This window comes from Podarcis bocagei, assembly GCF_964188305.1.
Source record: "Podarcis bocagei genome assembly, chromosome: 9".
Lineage (NCBI taxonomy): Eukaryota > Metazoa > Chordata > Lepidosauria > Squamata > Lacertidae > Podarcis > Podarcis bocagei.
The window spans coordinates 42944464-42955770 of record NC_138134.1 but is presented as its reverse complement, the minus strand read 5'-3'; the positions used below and the strand labels follow the sequence as shown (position 1 = coordinate 42955770).

Here is an 11307-nt window from a genome sequence, read left to right as displayed (position 1 = left end):
ATTAAAGACACTGAAATAATTAATTTGGGGTTTTTCCGTTTATTTACTGCCCAACAAGGTAACAAGAAACAGAATGTTAACAAAGAACCAGCTGAAGGGTATTACCCCATTCTACTTTCTAAAACCAAAATTCTAATTTAGGACTTTATTTTCTTTGCTAAACAACAATGGAAAATGAAAACTGCTTCATTAGCAATGAAAGCTGAGCTAGCTCTCTGCGGTAGTAACTGCTGTTGTGTTGCTGCTACCACCCTGCCTTTTTCTCATCCATGGGCAGCCCATGACCTACCTGAATAGGACAGTGAAGAAATGAGATGGAAATCTAAGATGTGCAGGGTTTTAATAAATATCTTCTTCCTTAACTAGGCTACATCCCCCACATCAGGCTCTTGATTCCCTTTTCTGCTGTACCTAAGAGTGTGCACCAAAGTACCTTAAGAACAAAGCGTTCTACCCATCTGCTTTTGCTCCATACATGCTGTTACCAAAAGAATTGCCATAACGCAGGGGGCTGGCAGCAGTGACCAAAGATGACCATTGAAACCGGAAGGGCAGGAAGACCAAGGCCACATTCACACCATACATTTAAAGGGCTATGATACCACTTTGAACATGCATAAAGGTAAAGGTAAAGGTACCCCTGCCCGTACGAGCCAGTCTTGACAGACTCTAGGGTTGTGCGCCCATCTCACTCAACAGGCCGGGGGCCAGCGCTGTCCAGAGACACTTCTGGGTCACGTGGCCAGCGTGACATCACTGCTCTGGCGAGCCAGAGCCACACACGGAAATGCCGTTTATCTTCCCGCTAGTAAGCGGTCCCTATTTATCTACTTGCACCCGGGAGTGCTTTCGAACTGCTAGGTTGGCAGGCGCTTGGACCGAACAACGGGAGCACACCCCGCCGCGGGGATTCGAACCGCCGACCTTTTGATCAGCAAGCCCTAGGCGTTGAGGCTTTTACCCACAGCGCCACCCGCGTCCCTTGAACATGCATGGCTTCCTCCAAATAACTCTGGGAGTTGTGGGTTCTTAAAGTTGCTGAGAGTTGTTAGGAGATCTCTACTCCCCCCTCACAGAGCTACAATTTCCAGAGTTCCCTGTGAAGAGGGCTAGATAGTGAAACCACTCTGAATATTTTAGCTCTGGGAGGGCAACAGGGGTCTTGTAACAACTTGTGGTACTCTTTAGAAACTTTAGCTCCAATAATTATTTGGAGGAAGCCATGACTGTTTAAAGTGGTATCATAGTGATTTCAATGTATGGCGTGAATGTGTACCAAGGATAGGTGGAGCCACAGCCAATGACAGGGAGAGCCAGTTGATTCCAGTTTTGTCCCCAACCCCAACCTTCCAAGTTCTAGAAGGGTAACCCTGAGACTTAGGAGGAGGAAGCTGACAGCCAGGGCCACCCATTGAACTGGCTGTAAGAAGGCAGGCAGGTGGGGATTACAGATTGTTACTGCCTGGTGTTAACATCAGCATGGCTGGGGCTAATGAAAGTTAAGTGTTCAACTACATCTGGAGGATTACAGGCTTCCCACCCCTGGTTTAAATTATCCAGAAGAACCCTATCCTACAAACTCGAAATGAAGGATTAAGACTTGAACAAAATGGACTGTCTACTCAGTTCAGCTTCCTCTTTTTCCAGGCTGTTATATTTTCCACTAAGGCATTTTTCCTAAAGCTGCATTATTTGCCATAAACATGTGTTCTGCTAGCATGCACCTGTAGTTATAGTAACAGGAATGCCTAGGAATGTTCTCTGGATTTCATCAAGTCGTGTGTATATTGCTGTTATGTCAGGTGTATATATTATGACTCATAACTACTGCTCTTGATGCCGCCTCCAAGCTATAGTTAGGATATTATACAGTCCTGTATCCTGCACCATACTATTTCTTTAACACTGCATTATATTTGTGGCCATGAAGCCTCTAGCACTGAGTGGCTAGGCTGCTGTGATGACATGCAATGCTCATGAGCATTCCAAGCACAGGCATGCGTATAGGATATGCCAGATGTGCCCCCCATCCAAAGTGACTTTTGTGAGTCCCTGTCTTGCTTAGCTGTAGTCAGGAGCAGCACAGAGATTGGGCAGGGTGAATCCACTGCCTTGGACAGCAAAAGCCCTCAAAGTGGCACTCCCACGGGCTCCCTGCCCGCCCCACCTAATCTTCCAGTGGTGCCAACTTTGGGTGAAATTGTGTCCCTTTTTTATGAGATCTAACCCAAAATTGGGACAATCTCACTTGAAATTGGTTCCAGTGGCGATAGCACTTCTCCATCAGTGGCAGAGCAGGTGGTGGCAGACACAGTGGTGGCAGGAGCAGCAGGGCAGAGTGGTGAAATGGGACACACCACCCCTGGCTGCAGTAGAGCACTAGAGTTCCAACGTGGTGACTGCGCCTTCATACAGCCAACCTCTCCTCTGCCCTTCTCATGCCTCTTATGGTTCTGGGGAAGAGAACCACAGCAGGAGGGGGAGACACCAATGACTCTGCCTGACTTATCTCTGTGGCTTGGCTTCCCTCCTTTCCAGCTTTTGCTCTGAGACTGGGCTTCTCTCGGCCACAGACTCTCCCAGCTCACTAAGCATTCTTAACCTCTTCAGCTTCCGACACCTCCTCCTCCCAGTCTTCCTCTTCTCCCTCTGACCCCTCATCATTGTCCCACCACTACTCCCTGGGCTCTGAGCCTTCTTCCCTTAGTGGTTCCCCAGCTGGTTCCTCCCACCATTCCTCTGTGTCCAACCAGTCCATGAGATCACCTGACAGCAACTGCCACTCTAGCCCCAAGCCAGTTGAGATCACAGGGCCCAAGACACTCAATTTCCGGGATTCTTTGTGGGGCAGCAATGTGCTTTAAATGTGTGGTGTGGGTGTTTCAAGCAGCAACTTTTGTGGGGAGGCAGGAGACTGGAAAGAGATCCTGGGAGGTGGGAAAACTGGAAGACAGGTAGCTGAAGAAAACATATAGTGTAGGCAATAGACTGAGAAGTGCGGACCAAAGGGGAAAGTAAATGAAAGGAGGCTCATAAGAAAGAGCAAGAGACAAGAGGCTGAAACACGAAGAAGCTAATAAAAAAGGGAGGATGTGGAAAGACTGAATATCACACGAAGATTTGAACCTATCAGCTAGTTCTTTGGTTCCAGGCTTCCAAGTCTAATCCTGCATTACTGATTTGGCTTGTCAAATGCTGGCATTGTACTCTTCGGGTTTGGCTCAGAGACTGTGCTGCTTTTGCTAAGTGCAATAACCACTCAACTTCCTGTCTTTGACTAGAGCCATATTCACACTGTTAATCTATATGTCATAGTACATCAGAGTATATAAAGGCTGCAAATTCTCCTTGCAAAACAGATACACTGCCAGGAAAGTTCAATATGCAATGGATGCTTCTCCTGCTACACACTGTGGCTGCATATCCAAAAGAAAGATTTAAGCAGTTTTATTCAATCCTAAAGGGGTTGTTCATCAAGATAAACAAAAGGATAAAGTAATAAAGTAATGAAAGAATCAGATGCCAAGTATCCTACAAGAATATTGATAGTGGATTGCAGAAGAGTCCATTGGCCAGTAAAGAACATTAATTTCCTCACTCTCTAGACTTTTATTGGGGTCAAAATGGCAAAAACTGGGAAGCCACAATATCAGCTTTCTCCTCAATTTTGTGTGTGTGCACTCACGCACACACATTACCAACAGAATCTGTGAACAGGAAACAGTGGAGCAACTTTGCTATTTATTCCTGTACTGATATATCTCCAATAATGTGTATGTGTTTAACTGCAGCATTCCTTTATTTGAAAATTCTGGGCAAGACCCAGAGGTGTTTGTGTATTTAGACCTTTCCAGTATTTCCCAAAGATAGGGATGGAGAACCTGTGACCCTACAGATATTTCTTCATCCCCCATCCCAGTTAGCATAGTCAGTGGTCAGGGATAATGGGAGTTGGAATCCAACAACATCTGAAGGACCACAGGTTCTTGGCCTCTGCCCTAAAACCTCTGTCGTATTGATGCATTCCTGACTATACTCAGCATTATTAGAAAACATTGCTATACATGACTCCCCCAAACCCTTTGCCCTTGGTAGCTCCTAAAACTAAAGGATGCACATCATTATCCTCTCGTGCACATTTAAGTCTCTCACAAACTATTTCACTAGACAGGCATGTAAGGATCAGTTGTGATTTGGGTCACACTTGGGTAAGCATGACATCTTTTTGTCAATTATTTTAAAGTTTTCTTCCTCTCCCCCTGCCACCCCTAGGTTTGGCTGTTACTACCAAATTAAAAACACTGCTATTCTATGGTGCAAACAGCGTGAGCTTTTGTGTAATCGTCAGATGTAATTTAATTTGCATATTTTGTTATGTCTAGTTAGCTGCCAAACTTATAAACTAAATGATAAATACAGAGTCTTTGGGGATTTGGTTCAATTAAGCTGTTCTTCAGGGTGGTCTTGATATGAGTCAAAACTGGAAAAATGATGCTATGTTTCCAGAACACCTAAAGTGAACGTAAGTAATTTATTCTATGGCTCTCTGGACTTTTACTGCCATGTATTCATGATGTGCTTCAGCTTTTATTAGATGTTTACATATTTTATGTGCTGGATTTCCAGTCATCATTGATAAAGGCTTAAGAGATTTAGCTAAATGGGATAATTCATTTTATTTAATTAGCAAGTACTCATTGCACATTTTATATAAAGCTCCCAACATAGCAGCTAGGAGCCACCGCCCCACGTATTCTTTTATGGAAATTACAATAAAACATAACCTCATCAGATCACATTTTCTACAAGGGGGAGACATGTGCAACTATGCTTAACATTATAGCTGATTCGTGCACTGTGCAGAACCAAATTTATTAAATGTGATCCACAAAGTATGGTTAAAGTAATTGAAATTGTTTTATATAAACTGTTGGTTGAGCACTCCCCCAAATCAAGGAAGCAACCAACACTTAATTAATGTAAGGCAGCCTTGCCCACGTTGGTGCCCTGCAGATGCTCTGTGCTAATGTTCTGGGTGGGGATTTCTGGATGCAAATGGTTTTGACCCAAATTATATCATGCACTCATCTTTGAAAAGTTTAATCAGACTAAATTCAAACATATAAATTCCATGTTTGAAGAAACTGAAATGAGTAGAAAATATGGCACTTGCTAAAGCTTTTGTTGTTGTCTATCTCTGTTTTCTGGAAGCTTTGCTTGTAGAACGCCTCAGGTTCTCATTTTTCCAATCTTAAACTCAGTTCCCTATGTTTCAGCAGCAATTTACAATTTTTTTTATAAAAAGAAAACCTCATGAAAATTCTTCAGTGTTTTAGAGTAGATTTCCCCTAATAAACACATGTTTATGTAGCGTCTTATAGAGCGAAAAATAAGGTAATTTTGACCAACGTTCACATTTCTGCAAGTATTTTCTCCTAATAGAGTGCATCTTTGTATGTTATTTTCACTAATGTATTTATGTTTTTGCACACTTTTACCTAATATAGTTCATTTTTGTAAACACTGGTTGGAGAACTGCTTCAAAAAATTTGAATGAGTGTGAATTTGGAAGGGTGGCTGATTTGGAAAGTACAGATTTATAGATTCACCTTTAAATGCCAACTCATTTGAATCCAATGAGTTTCCCCATCCAAAATGGAAAAAATTAGCAACCAGGTGCATAAGAAAAAAGGTATTTAGACTACACACATATATACTTTTTGACATTTTAATGTAGACAGTATTGAAACGCTACCATTATAAAATATGCATGGGGGGGTTATCTTCATGAAAGTAAAAATCTGATCCTAAAGCTAGACCTCCCTGGAAATTTTGAGTCAGTAAATCTGGATTTCTCACTTGGGCCTAGTTTTAAAGACCATTTTGCTTAAAAAACAAAACAGATACAATAGTGAATGTGATCCCAACTTTAATACAAATATAAAGAATCCTATAACTATAAAATGTCACAGGATAAATGGAATATGGATGCTAATTCAAGCAATTGAGTTTCTGTAATACAGACATCCCTATAAATGTCCTGTTAATACTAATAGAAATGGCTTTATTGCAAAATAATAATAATCCACACACCTATGGCTTGTTTCATTTCCATTTTATACTAGTTGTAATGACTTCAGCCTGGAGCATTTCCTGCAGAATAATGACCGGCTGTGTTTAATGGCCCCCAGTTGAGCCTTGGGCCATCAACTCCTCTTAACCAGCCATTAATCTCAAGGAAATACCTCCCATCTCAATTGTTATTGCAGATCTCTGTAGGAAAAATAATGTGGATTTTTTTCCAATCAAAATGTAAATGCCACTATGAAGTTCTCTCTGTCACAGAGTTATGTCAGACACAATATGTTACAGAGATTAAGAAATCGTTCACTTCCATTTCTTTAATACTATTTCCCAAAATCAACTAAACAAAGGTTCTCTTGATCAAGGGTTTTCTCAATATCGATCTCCACCCTGCCTTTTAAAACTTTTCTGAAGAATCTGAAGTCTGAGAGTATCCATGTCAGTGAATAATACAAGTGCTATAAAATATTCCGCTGCATCTCTAGTTGGTCTCTACTCTGTCATTGATGTAAAAGATCTGAATGAGGCAACTCTAGGGGATTAGTTGTCTAAAGTTAGCCCTAGTCCTTTCATGGAATAAGGACTTGACTCAAGTGCCGGACACAGTGGTGATTACACATCCTTTCCTAGCCACCAAACCCCTGGTCTTCCCTTGGTTTTCATAGAAGAGTGCAGGATATGATATAGTTGTGATAATGGCTTGAACATAAGTGGAGCAAAACTTGGTACAAAGCTGTCCTAACGTGTCTTAGAACCATCTGAAGAAATGATGTTGCATCTCATTGCATCTGCATGGTCTCATCCAACAGGGCTTTTCCAGATGGAAAGGGACTTTTATTTATTGGTTTATTTAATGCATCCTCCTTTGCCATGTGGTGGCTAGGGAAGAGACAAGTAGTCTAAAATATCTAGAGGGTGCCAGTTTGGCAAAGACTGACTTAACAGGTTCATACCACATCCCTCAACAAGCTCCAGGACAGAAGTCAACAAGTCAAAATTTCAATAAAACAGAGTAAAAAATATGTAACATAAAAGAGTAGTGAAAAGTTGTCAACAGATAGAAACAAACACAAAGCAATATAAAAGTAATGTGTGGAGGCTTAAGAACCCTGGGGAAGAAGAAGAAGAAGAAGAAGAAGAAGAAGAAGAAGAAGAAGAAGAAGAAGAAGAAGAAGAAAGTAAAGTATTGGCTTATTCTCAAAATGACATCCAGTTTGGTACCAGGCAAGTCTCCCTGCAAAGCGTTTTCCATAGCTGGGATATACCACAAAGTAGATCATTTCCCTTGTCACTCTCCACAACATTTCACATGGTACAGGCAACTAAAGAAAGTCCTCCACTAAAAATCCCAGGGTGTGGGCTGGCACCTGGCACATATGAAGACAAAGAATCCTTCAGGTGCCCTGGTCCCAAGTCATGAATATCTTTAAAGGTCAAAAACAACACTAAGATGAGCCTGGAAATAATAATAATAATAATAATAATAATAATAATAATAATAATAATAATAATAATAGTAGTAGTAGTAGTAGTAGTAGTAGTAATAATTTATACCCCGCCCATCTGGCTGGGCTTCCCCAGCCACTCTGGGCAGCTTCCAAAAGAATATTAAAATACTATAATACATGAACTGAGTTCCAGTGCATTTGGTGGTACACAAGTATAATGTGAACTTAGTTCTCTTCCAGAGGTATTTTGGGCTGATATCTATTACAAAACCATCTTCAGAAACAGCCCTGCAGGTAGATTACAGTAATCTACTTCTGGATGTTACAGGACATAGATCCTTGAGGGTAGGCTATTTCTGTTTTACCACTCTGAATTGGTAAAATGCAGTCCAGAGGCAACCTGCTGTTACTAAGAAGCTTGGTTCAGCTGGAACTCTGCACGGGCCCTAGGATCATGTTTCTCTTTTGGCTTTGCTCTGGGTAATGAATGTGATGCCACTGCAAAGTAACAGAGAAAGTAATGCTAGTTTAAGGATAGTATCTCACAGCAGCAGCTATGCATGGAGTTGAACAGTCACATGGAAAGCAACGTGCAAGGTTCATTTGTCCTCATAACTCTTGCAATATCTCATGCAAACACACACCTTTATTTGGTCCTAAAGGCTTCTTCCAGCAAATATATTCTACTGGTAATTAGACTAAGCCTAAATCTGCATATCTTGGGAAATGTTACTGCCTTTCTCCATGAGGGAAATCTCAGTTACTTTGCTGTAACGTCTGCTTTGCCAAAGCCCCTTACAACCTCCTTGCCACTTTGCAGCAGGAGGCTATTGATCTGTTTTGTAACTTGATACTTGAATTTATTAGCATTCAGAGTTCCCTTCCATGAAGACTTGTCATTAAGGTAATCAGCCTTGGTGTTACAGTGAACGCCCATCAGGAAGTTTCTTTTCTATAACTGGACATCTTGCAGATCATCACACTGTTCCAAGATTCAGTCTCATGGGCTTAATGCTCGCTGGACAGCTCCACGTGTCTCCTTTCCAAACTTGCTCTGACCCCATGGATGCTGCAGCTAGCTCCCTTCCCTTGGCTCTTGTGCCTGTCTCCTCTGTTTCTCAGCCACATTTGTTATTTTCTTTGGTTGAATCCAAACCCTTGTGAGATGCAGAAGCCAGTTTTATCCAATGAGGAATTAAATCAGCTGCTCCATCCTCACTCGAGCCTACTAGATGTCCTTTCAGAAACCAGAGGAAGCTAGCTGTCTCTGCAACCTGTGAAGAACCCACTGCTCAAGTCAACTGACTCACTGCCAGAGTCCCAGAATGAGTTGGAATTGTGCCACCACAGGTCACAGTAAAACTCAGAAAACTTCTCTGCCTGTACCCTAGCACCAGCCACCGCTCCATATATGGCAACCTCTGCACACTCTATAATGGGATTTGTGTCAGTATGAGCTTTCCAACGAAGCAACACAGATTTCCATAGCCTGCATAACTTATGACAACTAACTATGGTGTTATTTTTGCACCTCAAGCCACAAAGCCATTTTATTTAGGTTCAACAGAGTTTTGTGGAAGTTCACTGCTATGTTTTTTAAAAAGCAATAACACTTACTAGATATTTTGAGTTATTATATTGGTTTCATTTAAGGTCAATGTTTTTTAAAAAAATGCAAACAGTTCTACTAGATCAGAAATTAAAAAGACTGAACATGCTGTTAACAAGTACACCAAGAAACTTATATTAAATGGGTACTCAAAAAAAGTACAGCATTAGCCAAGGATTTTTCACCACCCTTACAAATTTTAAATTATTTTAGCCAATTTCAACATTTAAAAAACTTTCTCTGGTCTCAGGCGGGCCATTAAGTCTATGCGTCAGTGATTCACAGTCTGCTGCTAGTCAATAAAATCTGGTTTTAATTCTATGCAGCTTTTTAATACAAAAATCAAGTGAAGTTTAATACTTTAAAGTTTTCTCAAGACCGAACAAAGGGAGAAAATATGTCAAGGACATACAAATTAAGATGACTCACATTCTTTACCACCTGTTTGTTCCTTTCATAGATTGGTCCCCAGTCCCCATTACTATAATATACACTATTATACTGTACAGCATAATTTAGGAATCAATAACTTAAGTTCCTAAGGCTAAAATGGTGACTCATTATTCTGGTTCTGGATACCATCGCCATCGCTTTCTTTTAGAACATTGACTGTTATCTTTCAAACTCTTTTCCATTTGTTATGACACTTAACAATAAAATAAGGTTGCATACAGAACTACAGTCTACAAGCACTCTACTCTGTTGGGAGTGAAGACAGATATAATATGAACAAAGTACCTGAAGTCAATTCCGGAGTCATAGCCTGAGCCTGACTTCTTCCTAGTTTTGCCAATGACAGATGTGCATGCCAGCACATGGAATGCTCCATTGCTCCATCAGCCATGATATTTTCTTTTCCTTACATGCTTCTGGCAGCTGGCAGCCTTTTGTGGGCAGGTGGGTGGAGTGTCACATGTATTTGTACCTTATATTATCATCCTCAGCCAACTTTTGCAAATTTGCAGAACCATTTTTTTCAGAGCTCAGTCCCTGCAGAGGAAAGGTATATTTGGACTGTGAGCAAGAATCTTCCAAGTTGGCCCTATTTTTCTAAAAACGTTACATTTCTTCACTTGCAGGGTCCAGTGGAAGTCTAATGACACTACAGAAGAACAAACGTGAAAGCCAACAGAAGATAAATATGGCAACATCCCATTGAAATCAATGTGGCTTAGTCTGCAATTCTATTCAATTCAATTAATAGAGAAGAAACTCCATTGAACACAATGGTACATTTCTGAGTAAACATGTATCAGATCGCATGTATAGACATGAAGGTTCAGTTCCCTTTTTTTTCTGGATTGTGACCCAAATGCACATGAATGTGAAATTTCTCTCTTTACATTACATGAATTAAGTGGATAATAATTTGCACATAGAGCTTGTGTGTCTCTCTTGAGGTTATGGAAGTATTTTGTTCATTAGCAAGAAAAATTATTGGTGCAATTTATTATAATTAAATCCTTATGCACTGTGGTTAGAAAATGGTTTATGTTGGCTACACCCATTCTCCTGTGTGGTATGAGGATACCATTTTGAGCAGTTTAAAAGAGGAATGCGGCACTGACCTTTCCCATATCCCTCACAGTAAGGTTCCTTGCAGCTGAAGCTAGGACTTAACATGGAGCATGTGGAATGGATTTTCCTAGTCATGGAGCATTTGGGTCACAGTAAAAAATGATGATTTTTGCAAAGGCACACTAATTTGACAAATACCAACATTTTTGTGAGACCAGAGTTTGCTCCAAACCTGAATGTGTGTGGTTGCACACAAATATGCTAAATGGATGGTGAAATTGCATTTGTCTACAAGACTGATGGAGAGGTAGAAATTGTGGAATTGTGGGCAGACATGTCAAACACTTGGGATGTGTACTTGGAGAGAGGTTCACAATCCACAGCGATAGTTATGCTAATGACAGGTAGTGTATTATTGCACAACGGATTTACATGGGTGTCTTGCCTCATTGTTCAGATAAGCAAAATATGAAAAATGGGCAACCACATCTAATCCATCACTTGTACAAATCCCAAGTGTAATTAAATGAAAATTGGAAACGCTTCTGCCTAATTAAAAATAGCCAATGATGACAGTTGATTCATTAATGAAACGAAGTTTCTGCGTAATAATTTATGCAATTGACCGATTCATTATGTCAGTGATGA

At 40.7% G+C, this 11307-nt stretch overlaps 1 long non-coding RNA gene across 1 annotated transcript; it reads left to right on the top strand.

Moving 5' to 3' along the window:
* Positions 1-1384: 1384 nt before the first annotated feature.
* LOC308594942 lies at positions 1385-10406 on the top strand. Its single transcript, XR_014011697.1, has 2 exons — positions 1385-1438; positions 10221-10406. It is a non-coding gene; the product is annotated as an uncharacterized lncRNA (long non-coding RNA).
* The last annotated feature ends 901 nt before the right edge of the window (positions 10407-11307 follow it).